Source organism: Petaurus breviceps, unplaced genomic scaffold, assembly GCF_028583685.1.
Source record: "Petaurus breviceps papuanus isolate PSGF00001 unplaced genomic scaffold, PetGlider_PUasm1.0 90633, whole genome shotgun sequence".
In the NCBI taxonomy this organism is placed as follows: domain Eukaryota; kingdom Metazoa; phylum Chordata; class Mammalia; order Diprotodontia; family Petauridae; genus Petaurus; species Petaurus breviceps.
The window spans coordinates 8,507,820-8,530,207 of record NW_027187293.1 but is presented as its reverse complement, the minus strand read 5'-3'; the positions used below and the strand labels follow the sequence as shown (position 1 = coordinate 8,530,207).

The 22,388-nt window shown below is 38.3% G+C and overlaps 1 long non-coding RNA gene across 1 annotated transcript in view; it reads left to right on the top strand.

Annotated features, from left to right (window-relative positions):
- The window catches only part of LOC138143234 (uncharacterized), a 28,715-nt gene extending 6,616 nt beyond the window's left edge, over positions 1–22,099 (top strand). Inside the window, exons 2-3 of the long non-coding RNA XR_011163643.1 lie at positions 20,435–20,583; positions 21,707–22,099. This is a non-coding gene — a long non-coding RNA (uncharacterized lncRNA). The remainder of the gene's footprint in view (positions 1–20,434; positions 20,584–21,706) is intronic.
- The last annotated feature ends 289 nt before the right edge of the window (positions 22,100–22,388 follow it).

Below are 22,388 nucleotides of genomic sequence, written 5' to 3'. Positions count from 1 at the left end.
ACTTATGAAACTTTTCTCAGTAGGAGAATAGTTAAAGGCAATAGAAATGTGTATATATGTATATGTATGTATGTATGTATATATATATGAGGGTATATGAATACATAAGTGAGTGTATGTATTTATTTGCACAAGCATACATAGATATAGGGCATAGGACCAATTTAATAGGAAGCGATGATACTTGATGGTGAAATTAAGAGGTGACAGAGGAATATAATGAGAGGTGATGGGGAGAGACAGAATGGGGTAAATTATTTCATATAGAAGAAGCAAGGGAAAGCTGTTACAATGGAGGAGAAGAACAGGAAGACAAAATGGAATGCGTCAACCTTATTATCATTGACTGTGGCTTAAGGAGGGAATGACATACACACTAAATAGGGTATCTCACCCTATTGGAGAGTAGGGGGGAAGGGGATGAGAGGGGGGATGATGGAAGGGAGGGCAGGCTGGGGGGGAGGGAAGTTGGAAGCACCCATTTTTGAAAAGGGACAGGATCAAAGTAGAGAATAAAACAAGTGGAGGATGGGATATGATGGAGGGAAATATAGTCAGTCTTTCATAACATATCCAGTATGGAAATGTTTTGCATAGCTGCACGTGTACAACCAATAATGAATTGCTTATCTTCCCAGTAGGGGTGGGTGATTAGGGAGGAAGGGAAAGAATCTGGAATTCAAAGTTTTAAAATCAAATGTTTAAAATAGATATATTATTATTATTATTTTACATATGACTGGGAAATGAGATATACATAGAGATCCCCCATGCCCTACTGGAAAGTTGGAGGGGGGATGGGGGAAGATATGGGAGAGAGCATATTGTGGGAGGGGATATTCAGTGGGAATGCTGTTTTGGGGTGGTGTGTAGGGGGAAAATGGGGAGAAAATTTGTAACTCAAAATCTTGTGGAAATGAATAATGTAAACAAAAAAATAAAAAAGAGAGGAAAAAAAAGAATTTAGAATTCAGGGGTGGGGAACCTGAGGCCTTGAGGCCACATGTGGCCCTCTTGGTCCTCAAGTGCAGCCCTTTAACTGAATCCAAACTTCATAGAACAAATCTCCTTAATAATAAGAATTTGTTCTATAAAACTTGGACTCAGTCAAAAGGTCTCATGCAAAGACCTAGAAGGACACATGTGTCCTCGAGGCTGCAGGTGCCCCACCCCTGATTTAGATACTATGCCCTTTGGTGCATATGTATACAATTTTACTATATAATTCTATACTGTACTATAATACTATATATTACTATGTAATTCAATATTACTATACAATATTACTATATATAATTCTTCTTCTATGGTATATTTTAGCAAAATGTGTTTTCTGTTTATTTTTCCTTTAATTAGATCTATTTTGCTTTTCCTTTGTCTGAGATCATGATTTCTACCTTTCCCTTTTTTTCTTCACTTAACCTGAAGCATATTTTCTGCTCCAGCTCCTTATTTTAACTCAGTATATCTCTGTGTTTCAAATGTGTTGTTATTTTTTTTAAAGCAACTGGGGTTAAGTAACTTGCTCAAGGTTACACAGCCAGTTATTTCTGTATGTGGTGCTAAGTATCAGAGCCTGGATTCGATGCCAGGTCATCCTAACTCTGGGGCGGGTGCTCTTACTCACTGAGCCACCTGGCCACCCCTAAGCAATTGGGGTTAAGTAACTTGCTCAAGGTTACATGGCCACGTGTTTCTGGGTGGGTGCTAAGTGTTTGAGCCTGGATTCAATCCCAGGTCATCCTGACTCTGGGGCCGGTGCTCTTACTCACTGTGCTACCTGGCTGCCCCTCAAATGTGTTTCTTGTAAACATTATATGGTGGGAGTCTGGTATCAAATCCATTCTTTTATCCTCTTCCATTTTATGGGTTAATTCATCTCATTCATAGTCACTGGGTATTTCTCTCTATCTTATTCTCTTATACTTTTCCTTCTCTTTTTTCTTCATCCTTTCTTTAAAAGTCTGTTTTGCTTCTGCTTTGCCTCCCTTAATCTATGATCTCTCCTATCCCCACCGTCTTCCCTCTTTCCCTTACCTTTTCCTCTAACTTCCCTGTTGGGTAAGATGAATTTCTGCCTGCCTACTGTGTGGATTTTTATTCTTCCCTTCTTTAACCAGTTCATATGAAAGTGAAGTTCAAGTGTCACCAGCTCTCCATGCAACTTCCTCCATTATATAAGCTTGTCTTTGTGTACCCCATTTATGTGAGATAATTTCTTCATTCTTCCTCTCTCATCCTCCCTCTCCCAGTTCATTCCTTTCCCTACCCTTCCATTTTCTTTCAAGATCATGCAAACATAATAGAATTACACCCTGGCCTTCTATCTATTTAGATTCCTTCTATGCCCCCTGGTGATGATAAATTTCTGAAGGGTTACATGTATTATTTCACCATATAAGAATATAAAGAGTTTAAACTTGTTTAGTTCCATACATTAGTCATGTTTACTTTTTTTATGCTTCCCTTAAGCTCTTTGTTTCAATGTCAAATGGTCTGATATTTTTGGTTTATTTTTTATTTGTTCTTGTTTGTTTTTTTAAATCAGAAATGCTTGAAAATCCTCTATTTCGTTAATTTAATTTTATTTATTTTTCAATTTCCCCCACTATAGGATTATTCTAAATTCTGCTGAGTAGGTTATTTTTCATTTTTAACCCTTGATCCTTTGCCTTCTACAATATATTCCCAAATCTTCATTTCTTTTGATGGTGTTTCTAAATCATGTTTGATCCTGACTGTAGCTCCATGGTACCTGTAATTCTTTCATGTTAGATGCTTAAAGTATTTTTTTTCTTGACCTGGGAGCTCTGAATTGAAGCTGTAACATTCCTGGGTGTTTTCACTTTTGGTTTTCTTTCATGGGATGACCAGTGAATTCTTTTAATTTCTATATTGTCCTCTAGTTCTAAGATATCTGGGTAGTTTTCTTTCATGATTTCTTGAAATATGATGTGTAGGTTATTTTTCCTTTTTCTTTTCTTTTTTTTTTTCAGTCACAGCTTTCAGGTAGTCCAGTGATTCTTAAATTATGTCTGCTCTTGATCTGTTTTCTGGGTCAATTGTTTTTCCTATGAGATAGGAAAAACATTTTATTTAACATTTTATTCTTTTTTTTAGCCTTTTGACATTGTTTTATTATTTCTTGATATTTCATGAAATCATTATCTTCCATTTGGCTAATTATGATTTTCTTTTTTTCTCTCTTTTTATTTTTTAGTTTACATCATTCATTCCCACAAGATTTTGAGTTACAATTTTTTCCCCAATTTTCCCTGCCCACCACCCCAAAACAGCATTCCCACTGAATATCCCCTACCCCAATCTGCTCTCTCCCATATCTTCCCCCATTTCCCCTTCGACTTTCCAGTAGGGCACAGAGAATCTCTATGCCCCAGTGCCTGTATATCTCATTTCCCAGTTATATGTATAATATTAATAATAATATGTATATATATATATATATATTTTAAGCATTTGATTTTAAAACTTTGCATTCCAGATTCTTTCCCTTCCTCCCTTGTCACCCACACTTACTGGGAAGATAAGCAATTCAATATAGGTTGTACATGAGTAGCTACACAAAACATGTCCATAGTGGATATATTGTATAAGACTGACTATATTTCCCTCTATCCTATCCCACCCCCAACTTGTTTTATTCTCTACTTTGATCCTGTCCCTTTTCAAAAGTGGGTGCTTCCAACTTCCCTCCTCCCCAGCCTGCCCTCACTTCCATCATCCCACTTCTCTTTCCCTTCGCCTCTACTTTCCTGTAGGGTGAGATAGCCTATTTAGTGTGTATGTCATTACCTTCCTAAGCCAAATTCAATGAGAATAAATTTGAATCATTCCCTTTTGTCTTCCTGTTCTTCCCCTCCATTGTAACAATTTTCCCTTGCCTTTTCTATATGACATAATTTACCCCATTCTGTCTCTCCCCATCTCCTCTCATTATATTCCTCTCTCACCTCTTAATTTCACCTTTTAAGTATCATCCCTTCCTATTCAATTGGTCCTGTGCCCTCTATGTATGTATACCTGTAGACATACATACACACACTCACATATGTATTCATAAACCCATATACCCTCCTATGTAGACATATATATGTATGTATACATATACACAATACACACACATATATATGTATACACATATATACACTTCTATTCCCTTCAACTATTCTCATACTGAGAAAAGTTTCATAAGTTACAATTATTGTTTTTTCATGTAGGAATATAAGTAGTTCAACTTTGATAAGTTTCTCATGATTTCTTTTCCCTGTTTATCTTCTCATGCTTCTCTTGCTTCTTGTATCTGAATGTCAGATTTTCTATTCAACTCTGGTTTTTCATCAAGAATGCTTGAAAATCCTCTATTCCACTGAATGACCATATTTTCCCCTGGAACATAATACTCAGTTTTGCTGGGTAGGTGATTCTTGGTTTTAATCCCAGCTCCTTTGACCACCAGAATCTCATATTCCAAGCCCTTTGATCTCTCAGTGTAGAAGCTGCCAGGTCCTGAGTTATTTTAATTGTGTTCACACAATATTCAACTTGTATTTTCCTGACTGCTTGTAATATTTTCTCCTTGATCTGGGAATTCTGGCACCTGGCTATAATATTCCTAGGAGTTTACTTTTGGGATCTTCTTTAGGAGGTGATCAGTGGACTCTTTCAACCTCTATTTTGCCCTCTAGTTCTAAAATATCAGGGCAGTTTTCCTTGATATTTTCTTTAAGGATGATTTCTAGGCTCTTTTTTTGATCATGGCTTTCAGGTAGTCCAATAATTTTTAAATTATCTCTCCTGAATCTATTTTCCAGGTCAGTGGTTTTTCCAATGAGATATTTCACATTGCCTTCTATTTTTTCATTTGTTTGGATCTGTTTAATAGTATCTTGATTTCTCATAAAGTCACTAGCTTCCATTTGCTCTAATCTAATTCTGAAAGAATGATTCTCTTCAATGAGCTTTTGAGATTCTTTTTCCATCCAGCAGATTTGGCTTTTTAAGGCATTCTTCTCTTCATTGACTTTTTAAGCCTCTTTTGTCAACTGTGTTAGTCTGTTTTTTAAGGTGTTATTTTCTTCCGTCAGGTTGTTGACTCTAATTTCATAATTTTCTTGCATTGTTCTCGTTTCTTTTCCCAATTTGTCCTCCACTTCTCTTATTTGATTTTCAAAATCTTTCTTAAGGTCCTCTATGGCCTGTAACCAGCTCATATTTTTTCTTCGAAGTTTTTGGTGCAGGAGTTCTGACTTCATTGTCTTCCTCCTGTTCCATGCTTTGATCCTTTTTGTCCCCAAAATAGGAGTCTAATGTTGGATTTCTGTTCTTGCCTTGCTTCCTTTGCCTGCTCATGTTGCCACTCAGTTACTTGACTTTTGGGCTTTTTGCCACAGTAGACTCTGCTACCAGAAATGGGAGCTTTATTCCAAATGCTGGGGTTTTCGTAGATGCTGAAAGTATTAGTTGGGTGCCCTCTCTGAAGCCTCCACACGCTACGGCAAGCTGGTCATGCACCCCAGGACCCCCACCCTTGACAGCAATCCAGATCCAAGCAGGTTAAAGCAAGAGCAATTACCCCTCAGACTGGTCACTTGGTCCCCCTACAATCTGCAGGCCAGGAGCTGAAGCTGCCACGTGGCTGCAGCTGCACAGCTTTGGCACCTTAGCTGCTTCTCGTCCTGGGGGTAAAGGCTGGATCGTACTCTGAATTCCCACATCCCAAAGTCCATATTGCACTGACCTCTCACTTTGTCCTTCGCATCTATGGGTTGATAATTCTGGAAACTGCCACAGCTGCTGGTCATCTGAAGTCCCTCCAGCCAGCGGCTGGTCAGGTAGGTCAGGGCTAAGACCTATGGCTCCAGCAGGGCTGGGGTCAGCTCTCAGAGCTCTGTGCTTGCCACTTGCTGCTGGCCTGCTGGACTCTCCTCAGTAGGAGGTTAGCTTCTCCATGTCATTTTGTGGGTTCTGTAGTTCCAAAGTTTGTCTAGAGTAATTTTTTACATGAATTAGGGGAGGTGGGAGCTGGAGCTGTGAGGAGGTCGTGTTTCTGCTCCACCATCTTGACTCTGCCCCTGGCCAATTCAATTCTGATTTTCAAGGAGTTATTTTCTTTAGTACGGTTTTGCATTTTTAAATAAAGCTATTTGTTCCCTTTTTCATGTATTTCTGGAAGAATTCTCATTTCATTCTCCATTTTTTTCCCTTCACCCCCCTCATTTGGTTAAAAAAAATTTCTGCTCTTTTAAATTTTTTTAAAAATTATTTTAGGAATTCTTGTTGGGCTTATGTCCAATATGTATTTTTCTTTGAGGCTTTGCTTATAGATATTTTCAAGTCATTGTCTCCTGTGTTTCGTTTTGAGCTTCCTTGTCACCATAGTAGGCTTTCATGGTTAATTTCTTTCATTCTTCCTTCCTTCCTTCCTTCCTTCCTTCCTTCCTTCCTTCCTTCCTTCCTTCCTTTCTTTCTTTCTTTCTTTCTTTCTTTCTTTCTTTCTTTCTTTCTTTCTTTCTTTCTTTCTTTCTTTCTTTCTTTCTATCCTTCCTTCCTCCTTTCCTTTCTCTCTCTCTGTCTCTTCCTCTCTCTCATTTTCCAGCCTACTTCTTGACTATGGGCTTTATGTTAGTGCTAGGCTCTACACATTTCTTGTGTGTGGGTATGAGTGGGTGTTGTCTGACCTTTTATATCCTTGGGTCTGTTAGATTGTAAGTAGTGGAGTTTCAGTAGGCTGTTTCTGGACTCAGTCATGTTAGTCCAGTGAGAGGTTCTGCAGGTTCAATGTGATTGAACTGCTGACTCTCCTTTGGTCTAGGATTCCTGCCATGGTTATTCCACTCCAGGCTATATGCTAGGATAAAGGCCACTCTGCTCCTGAACTGAACCACATGGCTTCTTGTTCCTTGCTCAGTACACAGCTAAGACCCACACTCATTTATGTCCTCTCATCTCTGCCCTGGATCTGTGACTCAGAACTGAGTAACAAGAGATAGCACTGACAGATGGCACCTATTCTTATTACTACTACCCATGGCTAGTTTGGAGATCCCTGAGATCTCTTTCTGCATTGATACTTTCTGCCCTAGTGCCCTGTTTCTGCCTCCTTTCTGCTTCCTGAAATGCTTCCCACTGGTGCTGGTGGTGTTCCTGGACAGGCCCCATCCTCATTGTCTTCAAACTCCACTCCCCCACCCTCCATCCACCCTCACTTTTTAACCTTTGTATCCTTAAACTTCCCTGAGCTGTAAAAGTGACTCACTCTAGCTTTTCCTTGGTTTTCCCATCATAATTCACTCTCGTGCCATTTCCAAGTCACTATGGAAATTTGATGGGTAAACTAGGCAAAATTGTTTACTTTAGCCATTTTGACTTTGCCTCTCATCTAATTCCATTTCTATATGCTATCCCTCTTTAGTAAGGGCAATAGCTACTTTTGTATTTACTCAGTATTTACTGCTTGAGACCAATAGCAATAGGACTGGAAGATTCCATCTCCATTGGCTAATTTTTCCCCTAAAAAGATAATGGTACCATCATCCTTAATATTTCATGGTCCTGGGCATTGAGGTTCAAACCATTAGCATAGCTTCCCAGTATACTAAGATATAAAAGCCTTGTACATCAGTAATCAGTCATACTTAGGCTTGATGAATTTCTTGCTGCCTTTAGAGTCAACACACTCCTTTGCCTGGGTACAACATGGTATCAAGTATGGAAGTGAGGAGAGCTGTGTCCAACTGAATTAATGGTGTATCTTTGGCAAATATTCATTTCATGCTATTATTAAGTAAACTTTTTTTAAAGGTTACATTTTCTATGAGTGTCTCTTGTTCTAATCTCAAGCCTAAGTCAAACCTGACCCAGAATGCCCTCCAAATACTTGAAGACAACTGTGATGCCCTCCTCAAATCTTCTTTTCTCCAGACAAACAACCTTAGTTCTTTCAAGGGATCTTCATGGTTTCTAGCCTCCTTGCCTTTCTGGTCTTCTTCTACAGGACATGCTACAGTTTGTTAATGCCAATACTAAAATATGGTACTTAGAAGTAAGCATAACACTTACTGTGTTTGAATAATGTAGTTACAAAATTCAATGATCTCTTCCTCTACTATTATATTTTATATTACATTATATATTAATATAATATTATATATTCCTCTACTATTAGAGATCCATACAACAGTGGAGTAATAGCACATCTTTATTTTGATTTGGAAATAGAAGTCTGAAAAAGGAAAGGGAAGCAAAGATGGGATCAGAGTTAAAGAAGAAGAGATTTGGTAAAAGAGACCAAGGTCAACTCTAAATCATCTGCCTGCAGAGGGACCTCACAGCATACTTTTAAGCCTGAGGTAGCTTCCTTTTTGCCACCCTGTACACTTTCAACTATCTTCTTCTCCCTCAGAGTTCTTGCATATCTAAGGAGTGTGAACCAATTTTAATATTAGCCGTAGCCAAACATAGTTTTAGTGGTAAAATTTCAGCTACTTAAAAAACAAAAACGAAAGCCCTTATAGTGTTTCCAAAGGCAAATATAAATGAGATTTATATGCCTATTCAATCTGCTTGCCATTGTTTTGGCACATTTATGCCACTATTCACATCCATTGGGTGGGTAAACGAGAGCTGACTGTGTAGTGTTTGTCTTTGTTTTCCCTAGGGCTCACTTGTTTGTTGTCTGGGGTAAAATGAAGTGATAACAGAAAATGGCTCATCTGGTGCCATCATCTTGGGTTCTTTTCCTTGAGGCCATGGCCTTCTGTTCGATTCCATCAGCTATATTGGATGGCATATTGGTTGCTACCAGCTTCTGAGAGAAATATCACGAAAGAAGACTTGAGTTAGCAGGATAAGAACAAAGAGCCCATAAAGACCCTTGATTATATTTCAATCACATTAAAATTCTGATCTGAAGAAAAGGTAGAGGATGTGTATTTTAGACATCAATGAAATTGTTTCTCTGAGCATTTGAAAATTTCAGATGATTTATTTATTAAATTTGAGGTTTTAGGAAAATCAGCCTTGCTCTCTTCTGTTATAACTATTCCATTTCTCTCCTTTCTGCTGCCAAATTTCTCAAGAGTGGGTTGCACTTCCTGACTCTGTTTCTTTCACCACCTACTCACTGCTCAAACATTTGAAATTATGCATTCTTTCCTATTCTCTGCTGAACCTACTCTCTCAAAAATCACTAATGAATCTTTAATCATCAAAACAAGTGGTCTTTTCTACAACTTCATTCTCTTTGACCTGTCTACAACATTTTAACACTGCTGATCACGTGTATCCTTCTTAACATTCTTCTGCTGGTTTCTGTCATTTTGTGCTATCTTGTTCCTCCTTTGACCTCTCTGGACACTCCTGCTGATTCTTTTGCTAGTTCTCATTTTTCTTTCAGATCCCTAAATATGGGCAGATGACAATATTTAATCCTTGACCAAATAAAAAAATGTACTTAAAACTCTTTTCAAACCTTACAAAATGCTATATTAATGTTATACTGGCCCTCTAACTTGCCTTCTTTATGGCTCCTGAGTTCATAGTATTCAACAGGTAATTGACTAGCATAATCCATAGCTCATAAGCCCCTATTTCCACTGATTTTGCTGTCCAGGCTAGAATAAATCAATTGCCATTATAGTAAAGCAAAGAACATTTACTTGTATTTTAATTTTTTTTAAGTATGAACATAATTATATCAATAAACACAAATATTTCAATACTATAGTGCCAATGCAATATTCACAGTACTCACGGTCGCTATAAATATACCTGCATGGTACTTGATCACAAAATATAGCAGATTCTCCATATAGAAGACAGAAGCAAAACATTTATTCAGACACCGGAAAACCAAATCTCAACACCAGGAAACCAAATCCATCATAGCAACATAGAAGTTAATGCACCACAATGGAGCAGAGAGCCACACCGTCCTTTTTTTTTTGTCTTTATTAATTTGTTTGTTTACTTTTAGTTTACAGGATTCAGTTCCTCATTACCTTGAGTTTCAAATTTTCTCCCCCTCCCTTTCCTCCCCCATCCTCTTCCCCCTTGGCAGCATGCAATCAAGTATAGGATCTGCAAATAACCAAGCAAGAAAAAGAAAGAGAACAGGTGGTTTGCTTCAGTCTGCATTCAAACTCTGTTCTCTCTATTTCTTTCTCTGAATGTAGACATCTATTTCCATCACAAGTATTCTGGAGTTGTCTTATAGCCTTGCATTGCTGAGAAGACTCCAATCTATCAGAGTTTGTCATTACACATGTTATGTCTGTAATTGTATACAGATTTCTCCTGGTTCTGCTCTTCTCTCTCAGCATGTTTGTATAAGTCTCTCCAGGTAAATATGAAGTCTGTCTGTTCCTCATTTCTTATAGCACAATAATATTCCATTATATTCATATACTACAACTTATTTAGCCATTCCCCAATTGATGGGCATCCCCTGAATTTCCAGTTCTTTGCCACTACAAAAAGAGCTGCTATAAATATTTTAGTACATACAGGTCTTCCTCCCACTTCTGGAATCTCTTTGGGATACAACAAGAGAAGTGGTATTGCTGGGCCAAAGGGTATGCAGTTATTTATAGCCCTTTGGGCATAGTTCCAGATTGCTCTCCATAATGGTTAATCAGTTCACAACTCCATCAACAATGCATTAATGTTCCAATTTTCCTGCATCCTCTCCAGCATTTGTCATTTTCCTGTTTTGTCATATTAGCCAATTGGTCTGGTGAGATGTGGTACTTCAGAGTTGTTTTGATTTGCATTTCTCTAATCACTAATGATTTAGAGCATTTTTTTTCATATGCTTATAGATATCTTTAATTTCTTCCTCTGAAAACTTCCCGTTCATATCCTTTGACCATTTATCAATTGGGGAATAACTTGTATTCTTATAGATTTGACTCAATTCTCTGTGTATTTTAGAAATGAGGCCTTTATCAGAGACACCAGTTGTAAAAATTCTTTTCCAATTTCCCACTTCCCTCTTAGTTTTGGTTACATTGACTTTGTTTGTACAGAAACTTTTCAATTTAATGTAATCAGAATTATCTATTTTGCATTTTATAATGCTCTCTAACTCTTGTTTGGTCATAAAGTCCTCCCTTCTCCATAAGTCTGACAGGTACACTATTACTTGCTTTCCCAGATTGCTTACAGTATCAGCCTTAATACCTAGATCATGCACCCATTTAGACTTGATTTTGGTATACAGTTTTAGATAATGGTCTCTGCCCAGTTTCTGCCATACTATATTCCAGTTTTCACAGCAGTTTTTGTCAAACAGTGAGTTCTTATCCCAAAAACTGGGGTCTTAGGGTTTGTCAAACAGTAGATTACTATAGTCATTGACTGCTGAGTCTTGTGTACCCAATATATTCCATTGATCCACTACTCTAGTCCTCAGCCAGTACCAAGTAGTTTTGATGACTGCTGCTTTGTAGTACAGATTAAAATTTGGTATGGGTAGGCCACCTTCTCTAGTATTTCTTTTCATTAATTCCTTTGATATTCTGGACCTTTTGTTCTTCCAAATGAATTTTGTTGCTATTTTTTTTTCTGGCTCTATAAAGTAATTTTTTGGTAGGTTGATTGGTATGGCACTCAATATGTAATTTAATTTAGGTAAAATTGTCATTTTTATTATATTAGCTAGACCCAGCCACGAGCAACTGATGTTTTTCCAATTTGTTAGATCTGACTTTATTTGTGTGAGAAGTGTTTTGTAGTTGTGTTCATACAGGTCCTGGGGTTTTTTTGGAGGTAGATTCCCAAATATTTTATAATATCTACAGTAACTTTAAATGGGATTTCTCTTTCTATCTCTTCCTGTTGAATTTTGTTAGAAATATATAGGAATGCCGAGTCACACCATCCTTTAGCTTTCCCATAAGCCAACACAAGCCTATCTGTTACAACAGATGGCAAAAAAAAAAAAAAAAAAACCCACCTTTTACTCATAAGCCTGTTTCCCTTGGAAATGTGCTTTCCTCCCAACTGTCTAGTCTAGCTCTGACTCCCAACTTTCTGTGGGCTCTGCTCCACCATTCAGCAAACTCCTCCTACCACAGGCTCCATGTGATTATATTCAGCCTATTAGGGGCAAAGTTTATTTTCAAAGCAGGGAAGGTCTTCGAATTTCCATTATCATTACAAATACACAAATAAAAACCAAAAAAAAAAAAAAGAGATTATATATGAAACTGAACTCTTGTTATATAGTTTTTTTTTTTCTATTACGTACATTTTGGGGTTGGTTTTTTTTTTTAATCAGATTTAACATGGTAGTTCCAACATTGCCCTACTTGTCTGTATCCCCCTATGAACTTTCTACTGCTCACATGTGTTTATTTTTAAATGATTTTTCTTCCTTTTCTTTGGTATCACTGCCTTTACAATACTAAAACCAGCCTCCTCCCCCTTACTTACCAAAGTACAATAAAAGCCCTCTTTAGCGTTCTAAAATTTTCCTAGGTGTTTTTTGTTTGTTTGTGTTTAAAGTTAAGATCACTGACCTGTAGTTTTCAGCCTCTGTCCTTTTTCATTTCTTTTCTTTTTTTGAAAATCAGGACTCTGTCCTTTTCCCATCTTGTAGTTCCTTTCTCTGTTTCCCAAGATCTATCAAATATTACTAACAGTGTACCACTCAGCAGTCCCACCAGCCAGTATCCAAGTATATAGTTCTTTTGCATTAGGTAAATTCAACTCAAGGGCAACTAGATGCTTTTTTTGTTAGCTCCTTGTCTATCATAGATAACAACTCCTAGCCATTCTCCCCCTTCCAGTACAAAGAAACAAGAAGCAAAATAAGAATTCAGTAACTCCATGTTCTCTGTCATCTCTTATCATTGTCCTAATCACCCCAAACAAAGGTCCTATCCAGCAGTGCGTTGATAAATTTTTAACAGCTGGCTCTGTGGGGAAAAAAATATGTGCATAGCATACTTTAAAATTATATCTGTATAATTAACATTTTCTCAATCATGTTCTTAAATTTAGGTAGCAAAACAATAAACCAAACTCTTATTTATCATTTGCTAATTTCTGAAGTGTAAACGTTCACACAGAAATTTTAACAACCACCTTAGTTGGCTCCAGTACACCAGTGGTACTGTCTTTCCTTTAGTGCTCCTTTTTTCTACCCTGGTAACTTTAAAAATAACCCCATACCATTTGATTGCCTGTAGTTTGTTTTTTTTTTTTTGGGGGGGGGGTTGGGTCAGTCTCAGTTCACTCTCATTTTTAGCAGTCTTTATAATATTTTTTTACAGGATCATGCCATACTCTTATATTAATCCTCTGTTACCTGGTTTTGCTTCCATTCTATACATTTCTTTCTAAAAAAACTAAATCTGGTGAGTTTCCTGTGTATCCACATTGATTTCTTCAGACAAATCCTATTTTTCTTCCTCAATGTAGTTATTTCTTTTTGGGTCTTCAGAATTTCATTCTTGAGCATCTCCCATTCCTCCTGGGCTGATTTTGCATTGTAGCAGTTTAGTTCATGGAACCAATTATTTTTCCTCTGAAACATCTGCAATATGTTTTTGTAAAACCTAGGGTGCATGTCAAGATTATGCTTGGATTTCCTCTTCCATCACACACTAGAATGGAGTAATCACTTTCCTTCAGGGTTCCAATGATTTATTTCCATCTCAGCAACCAGTAAGAAATAATGAGAATTAGATTAGTGAGAATCAGATCTAAAAGACTGATGATGAATAATGTTTCCTAACTCTTGGCAGAAAAGTGTTGGAGATACAGAATAAGACATACAGTTTCATATACAGCCAATGTATGAATTTGCTTCTATGGATGTGCTAAGTGCTTTACAAATATTCTCTTCGAACATCACAAGCCTGAGAAGTAGGTGCTATTATTATCTCCATTTTACAGAAGAGGAATATGAGTCAAACAGGATTAAGTGACTTGCTTAGGGTCACATAGTTAATAAGAGACTGAGACTTAATTTGAACTCAGGTCTGTATCAGCAAGCACCCAGGATGACTGCTAGCATAGGTTCTTTGATCTGCTTTTCTAAAGGAAAGCAACTCAAAAAGGGTTAACAATCTTACTTTAATCAAACATATATCATTTACCTTGTTCAGGGGAGAAAGTCAGCACCCTGGACTTCAGAGAATACAAACAGAAGTTACAAGCAGACAAAAAATACAGACAGAGAAATAGCACAATTCAGCAGACCAACAGACAGGGCTTCTACCTGTCTGACCATCACATACCTACATAGTTAGTTATCAAAGAGAGAAGCACCAACATCTGGGTCTTTAAAGCCAGAGGGCTCAATGGCTGCCCAGAGTCTCATTTGGCCAAATCACACAACTCTTCTCAAAGTGAGCCCCAAAATAAAACCTCACCTCAGAGTATATATATCGCCTTCTCCAGGGTCAGAAGACATCACAACCCTCATGACCCACTACCTAATTTTAAAGTAATGAGGTATGGGCCTTCCTGAACAACAAGCCTCCCCTAAGCAAGCTTCTTCTATTGGACTCTGCTCCACCCTTCCACAAACTCCTCCTACCACAGGCTCCATGTGACTACATTCAGCCTATTAGGAGGCAGAGTATACTATCAAATCAGGGAAAGTCCTCAAATTCTCTTAGGCTTATTAAGGGGCAGGGAAGATCTTCAAATTCCCTTACCCTTACAGGGTCTTCCTGATTCTAAGGCAGCACTCTATTCATTGTGTCACCTAGATGCCTCACAATGACTATGAAGGCAGTTGAAGCAGATGTTGTGGAGCACTTAGAGCTTGGTTAGACATAAAAGAGACCAGGGTCATCCACTGCCTCCCAAGCCTTCACCAGTCCTTTTCACTTTGTCTTGCCACTGGACTTTGATGTCTCTGGAAGAGAGTGAAGCCAAAGACTTTGTGCACCTCCACTTCAGTTAAATACAATTTTTGTGTGAAGCAAAAGACATTATTCATACCATTTTTCCATTTTTCTCTATCTATCTCAAAGTTCGGGCAAGTAATGAAGCAGCAGGTGCAGATACAGTGGGAACTGTAGTCACAACTCTGCATACAGGTGACTCAGGCCATGGGGTCATCTTCTCACTGGAAGCAGCAGTGGAATTTGGCAGCCCCCTGAGTGACTAAGCAACCTTTTAAGGACCATGCTACTCATCTACTGGTGTGAGGAAGAGGCTAGAAAGGTACCCTAAAAATTATCTCCTTCACCCAACCCTGGCTTGCTTATGAAGGCAGATGGGAATCCCATCCTGTGGTTGAAACACACACAAAAAATACAAAAACTTCTGCAAAGATGATTTCACTCAATAAATCTCTCTATATATATATACATACATATATAGAGTGTGTGCATGCTTATAGACAACACAAAATCCAGTAGACTTGATATCATGGTCAGCTACTGTACTAATGGTAAATTATTTAACTTCAAAAGGCTACAAGCCAGGGCTAAAGTGGAAGGAGAGTTGGTCCATGAATTTTTGTTTGCAGGTGATTGCGCACTCACTACACTTCTGAAGCTGAGATGCAACAAAGCATGCATTGATTCTCTGCCACTTGTGCTAATTTTGGTCTAACAATTAATACTAAGAAAACGCAGATTCTACACCAGCCTGCATCACACCATCTATACATGGAGCTATCAGTTACCACAAATGGAGAAATTTCGAATACTGTGGATAAGTTCACTTATCTTGGCAGTATACTTTCCATGGATGCACACATAGATAATGAGGTCGACAAATGAAGTGCCATAGCTAGCGCCGTGTTTGGGAGGCTCCAAAGAAAAATGTCAGAGAGAAGAGGTATTAGACAGCTACCAAACTGGAGATCTACAGGGCTGTTGTGCTGACCTCGTTGTTGTGTGCCTGTGAAACCTAGACAGTACACCAGTGCCATGCCAGGAAACTGAATCGCTCCCATCTGTATTGTCTTAGGAAGATGCTGAAGATCACCTGGCGGGATAAAGTACCAGACACTGAGGTCCTTACTCTAACTAAATTGCCAAGCACTCAAATTCTAGTGTAGAGAGTGCAACTCTGATGGACTAGCCACGTTATTCTACTCTTAAATGTACATTTATCTGAAAGACTGTTTTATGGAGAATGCACACAACGTAGGCATTCACATGATAGTCACAAGAAGCAATACAATGACACTCTCAAGGTCTCTCTGAAAAGCTTTGGAATCAGTTATGTGACATGGGAGAAGCTGGCAAAGGACGGCCCAGCATGGCATGCCCACATCAAAGAGGGTGCTGTGCTGTATGAATAAAGCAGAACTGCAGTAGCTCAAAAGAAACACGAGATACACAAATTGAAAGACATTCACTCCAACTGCTCATATGGACTAGTTGTGCCTGGCCTGTGATAGAGCCTTCTAAGCTCATATTGGTCTGATCAGTCACAGTTGGACACACTGTACCTTGACCTCAACATAGTGGTGTCATTTTGGTCCTCTTCAAGAATGGAGAACAACAAAACTAACCGACAAATATTGTGTATATTTTGTTTTTGTTTTTTGGTGGAGGCAAAGTGCTAGATCCTTGATTTCTTAAGGCTATGAAACTCCCAATGTGAGATGTACAACTCATCAAAAACTCTGCAATTAGAATCTTAGAGAATTGTCTGGAGACACTGAGGGATAAAGTGACTTGAACATGGTCAGATAGCTATTATGTATCAGAGGCAGGACTTGAACCAGTTCCTGAGTCCAAGGTCAGCCCTTGATATACTTTGTCATGAGGCTGCTTATATATGTATGCACATAAGTATATATGTATAAAGAGAGAGATTTATTGGTACACGTATTACAGTTCATAGTATGTGTTCTCTAGTCTATTCAGTCTATATAGTGAGTCTCTGTACTTAGCCCAGATGTACTATTGTGGCATGGATAAATAGATATAAGATCTGATATCTGGAAAACCTCATTCCATGTCTCTAAAGGGAAATTGAAGCAATTTCTACCTTTGTGGAGTAGAAGGAGGGTCTTGGCCAATAGCCTAGTAGGAGAGGAACAGGCAGAATTTAGGACAGTAGTGGCTAGGCAATCAATCTTTCTCTTATCTCCAAGAGAAATGTCAGGGCTAGAATTAGATCTATTTGCTATACCTCAAATATTTGTGGCCTATGGATACAATTCTCCCATTTAGGGATTCTGAATAAAAACTACTTTTCCTGATCTCTTCTAAGGGGAGGTTAATAGTTAGTTTACTCTCCCCAGCTTAACTCTCTCCCACCAAATAACTGATAAACACACAAAAACATTTCATGTAATGAACAAATCCATTTGTCCAAGCAAAAAAGTTATATAGATTATAGGAGGTGAAAAAATACATAAGATAAATGAGCTCTTCAAATCTTAGACCAACTAAAGAGATAGCAATCTCTGAGGGAGGGGGTGTGTTTTTTTTAAAGCAGTCTCTGGGGTAACATGGTCTGGGACTGTGGATATGGCGGGGGCTCTCTTCTTTCACTTATCTGCAGTTTTTATATTTCCATTTGCCATTCAATAGTGTGAAACCTCTTTCTAGCTCATTTATCTTCCTCTCTTTCTTCAAAGTCTCTCCATACTTATTCATTGTCAACAGCTCAGAGATCTCTCAGTCAATCAGGAGTCACATCTTCTTTCATGTACATAGCACACAGGATCATAGGGCTGTGGTTTAGAGAATTGCCCACCTTTCCTCAATAGGGGTGTTGTATCTGTTTATTTCTATCAATAACCTTATCTCTATCATCATAAACATGCGCATACACATTGTATACATATAGACAAATCTATAAATCTATCCTATATGTGTACATATGTATATATGTATATCTAAATGTATATCTGCGAATAGAGATAAATGCACCTCTATAAGCATGCTATATATATACATATATGGGTGAATCTTAATATATGTTTACATATAGAGAGATTTATTCACATAAATATGAAATCTCCCTAAAACTGTAAGACTATGTATATGTAGATTATATACACATAAATATGAAATCTCCCTAAGACTGTAAGCCTCTCTATGGTAAGGGCCCTTATATCTCTTTCTATCTCAGCCTGTCACAGAGCCCAGCTACATAATAGGCTCTCTGTAAATTTTGGCTGCTGCAACTAATAAGGAAATACTTTTCATGCTACATTTTCTGGCTTAGTTTTTAATTTTCACCCAGTCAAGCTTGTCCTGTTTGTTTCTAAAAACAAAACAAGACCATTCATTAGCAGCTCTTTCACATGGAAATATATCATTGTAATTTTCATCCTGATTCAAGCTCTGCATTGGGGATGAAATAATCTCCTGAAATACTGTAATCAAAATATTGCTGGACTTCTCCTGCCTCTGCTTATAGAGAAAAGGGTAGAACTATGTTGAAAGATAGACTACAGTGAATGAACTAGACAGTCTTCAAGTATCCTCTCTCTCTCCTGAGCTAACCTCTAGGTAAGGACAGCATAAAACCAGCAAGTGACAGAGTGAAATTGAAATTTTGCCACCTGATATTTCAAAACTTGGGACAAGTTCCCAACAAAGGACATGCTTCTAGGCATTAGTTAGCTCAAGTAGCACAGAAAATACAAATCTAAATTTTATTTATGACACCATCTAAGCTCCACAATAGTTTATTAAGATTAGTGACCCAACAGATTGATGCCACTTTGGGACTAAGTTTTTTGGTGGTTTTTTCCTTCAACTTTCAAGCTTCAAAATACAGAGAATATTGACTTAATCTGAAGGTGGTGTAACCATTTTGATATTATATATGATTTTCAAGGATTTTCATTTTTGAGTGTGAATTCTTTTTCTCATAGTGTCTGTGTGTGTGTGCGCGTGCGCACGCGCACGTGCTCGTGCATGTAGGGCACCTGTTTCAGCATTGGGGCCCTGAGCTAAAGTAAGATATACAGTAAGTTTTGATTGGTGAAATAAATAAAATAGGACTAAAGAGTTGAAAAGGGGGTAGTCAGTTCTATCTTCCATATATTTAAATACATTTTTAGATGGATTTTTTTTTTTTTTTTGCTTTTTGGAGGGGGGAAGGCAGGGCAATTGGGGTTAAGTGACTTGCTCAAGGTCACACGACTAGTAAGTGTTGTGTCTGAGGCAGGATTTGAACTCAGGTCCTCCTGATTCCAGGGCCAGTGCTCTATTCACTGCGTCACCTAGCCACCACTTAAATAAATTTTTTAAGAAAGATGACATGTAGTTTATTTTGCTTAACCCTATGTCATTGGTTCTGTTGGGTGTGTTGGGGGTAGGGTGGGAAGAAGTTCTTGAGAAATGATAATCTTAAAAACAGCAATAAAACGTTTTAAAGGACACAGATCCTATTGCAAATGGTTCCCTTGTACTCATCAACATGTTTAGATGTTACTTTGAAAAGCAAGATATTTTATGGGAATTGGGGCTATGCCTAATATATATGCCTATACCAAAGAACAAGTGCCTTCACTATGGAAAAACTAAAGCTATTCCTCACTAGTCTGTGAAATAACCTAAAGTCCACCCAGGGGCAAGGACTATGTTACACATTTTGAATGCCCACAAGATCTGAGTTTGTCTGAGTTTTGTCTATCATTTCTATTTTTGGTCATCTCCTTTTAGACTCTATGTTATACTTCACACAAATATCATGTAGGACAACTGATTGTACCTTTGCAATGTTATTCAAATGTGTTTGGCTGACATTACCCAAATTATCCTAATGCCAACCTTCATTACCACCCATTTGGACTGTTGAAATAGTCTGCTAACTTTTTGGAAGCAACTAGGTGGTACAGTGGATCAGTGGATAGAGTGCTGGGCCTGGGGTCAGGAAGACCTGGGTTCTAATATGGCCTAAGATGTTTACTGGTGTAATAGAAATGAAATTTGAAGATCCCTTTGTATTACTAAGCTAAGAGGTACTTAGCACCTAGTTTCAAATTAAGTCTCTGTTAAAAAAAAGAAAGAACACATGATCCCCTGTTGCTGACCTAACAGGAAGGGGCTGAACAGGGAACCCCTGTTGCTTATGTAATAGGAAGGGGCTGAACAGGAAGGAGCTATACCATATTTAAGGAAGAGCACAAGCTGGACAGTCAGAATTTCCTGGGGTAAGCATTGTGGAGGCAGGGCAGCTGCTGCTGGACTGAAGACTGAACTGAGAATTGAGAAGAACTGAGAGGAGGAATGAAAATTGAGAACTGAGACAGAATTTCTTGGAGCCACGTGGAGACTGGATAAAGTGATTCTGATTTTGAGAGCAGAGCTTATGGTGCTGAAGACTTCCAAGAGTCAGCTGGAGCTACTGAGGATTTCCAAGGGCCAGTCAGAGCTGCAGAAGACTGAGGAAGCATGACTGTGGTGCTGGTACTTTGTACAAATGTTGTTGTGACTTTGTTAATGTATATGAATGTTCTTTTGGCTTTGTTAAGCCTTGTCTTCCCAGGAACAGACACCATGAAGGATTTGAGATGGACTGGACACTGTGAGCCCCAATGTGGAGCAGGAACTGCATAGAGAGCTGGACAAGGAGCTGGGAGCTGTCTGCCTTTGAACTCAGGAAGCAGTTGGTTAGATTCAGGTGGGTGCTGGGACCATAGAATAGGAACCATGGGAGCTGAAAGCCTGGCCCAAGTCAAGATGAAAAGACCTCTCCGTGGGTACTGAGTAGTGACTGATGAAATTGACTGAGTAGTGACTGATGAAATAGGATGCTGAGTAGTGACTGATGAAATTGCAATTTACTTGTGACCTAGGGGTGGATGGCTTTTGTATTTTCCACTACCCCTTGAGAGGGTACTGAGTAGTGACTGTTGAAGTTGTAACTTAATTGCACCCCATGGGTAGAGGGCTTTGACTTTTGTACTTTATGTCCCTTAGGGAGGCAAGCCCCCTAAAGGATGATTGAATGACTGAGTTACTAAATGATTGTACAGTGTTTAAAATTATGTGACCACTTTGGTGAAAACTATGTGGTCATTTTAGTGATAAGTTGTTGAATTGTGACATGGTGAATACTGTATTTTGATTTTCTGTGATAAATTGTAACATTGTGAATGCTGTACCTTGATTTTCTGTGAATGTTTTGCTCTGATTTGTTATTGAATAGAGAGTTTGCTATACTATGTAATCAGAACCTTGAAAGCTGTTCACAGCAGTAGTCCTCCAGAATGCTTGGTTTTACAACTGGTTGTGTGACCCTGGGCAAATCACTTATCTTATGTTTGCCTTAATACACGGGAGAAGGAAGTGGCAATCCATTCCAGTATCTTTGCCAAGAAAACCTGATGGACAGTATAGTCTATGGGGGTCACAAAGAGTCAGACATGATTGAACAGCAACCCAAATTCTTTCTGATTCCACTCTACTTTCCAACCCATCCTTTACACTATTATAGGAATCTTCCTCATGTTATTTCTCAAAAATCTTCAGTGATTTTCTGTTGCCTAATGTTTACATTCTTTTGCCATATATTCTCAATCTCTCAATCTCTCTCTCTCTCTCTCTGCAATTTTTATTCTGCCAGTTTTCCCCTAGACTTCTAATGGTAAGGAGGAGAGATTTTTTTCCCCCCATCTCACCACCTGCAGCTATGGCAACTATATAAACATGGTAGCAAGAACTTGTGCCTTCTCAGGTGAGCCTGAAAATGGGCCTCAAGTTCTTGCCTGCCTCTTTTATTTTGTTTTCTTCCTTGACCCCAGGTCATGAATAATCGTGCTGAGAAACGAATGCTTCTAGTCCTGATGGTAACCTCACAAATTCAAGAACCAGGGATCTTCTGATTTGGTGCTGGCTATCTTTCAAAGGATAATCTGCAGCAGAACCAGGAGAAGCTTCGAGGAGGATGCTTCAGCTCAAAGGACTAAGAAAGCCTAAGTCATGTCCTGCAAGGATACATGGTCTTGTATGTTGTGCAGACAGCAGGAGTCAAAGGCAAAAGTAAAATATTTTGTTTCGCAGTTTACAGATTACAAATGTCTTTAGGTTCCAAGACAATATGATAAGTATGATGGGCTATTGTTTTATGTTTTAACTTTGTGTTAAATCCAATTTGAGTAATTTTTCTTTTAATAATTTATTTTTTGACAGAGGAAATAAATAGCTTTTTTTCTACTTATCAACTTTGATTGCTAAGTATCTCTTCCAGAAGGCATCCTGTTAATTCTTTTGGGGGATGCCACAGACATACTGAAGCTTTCTTTGGGTGGGATTTTCCCTCAGAACTCTGTGGTGTGGGCAGTGATTCAGAAAAGCTAGAGTCCCTTTTAGGTAGGGGGGGTCCTTCTGCTGTGGATAGCAATAGAATCATCAATTTGTAGCTAAAAAGAACCTTGGAGATCATCTAGACCAGTTCTCTCATTTTTCAAATGAAGAAATTTAGGA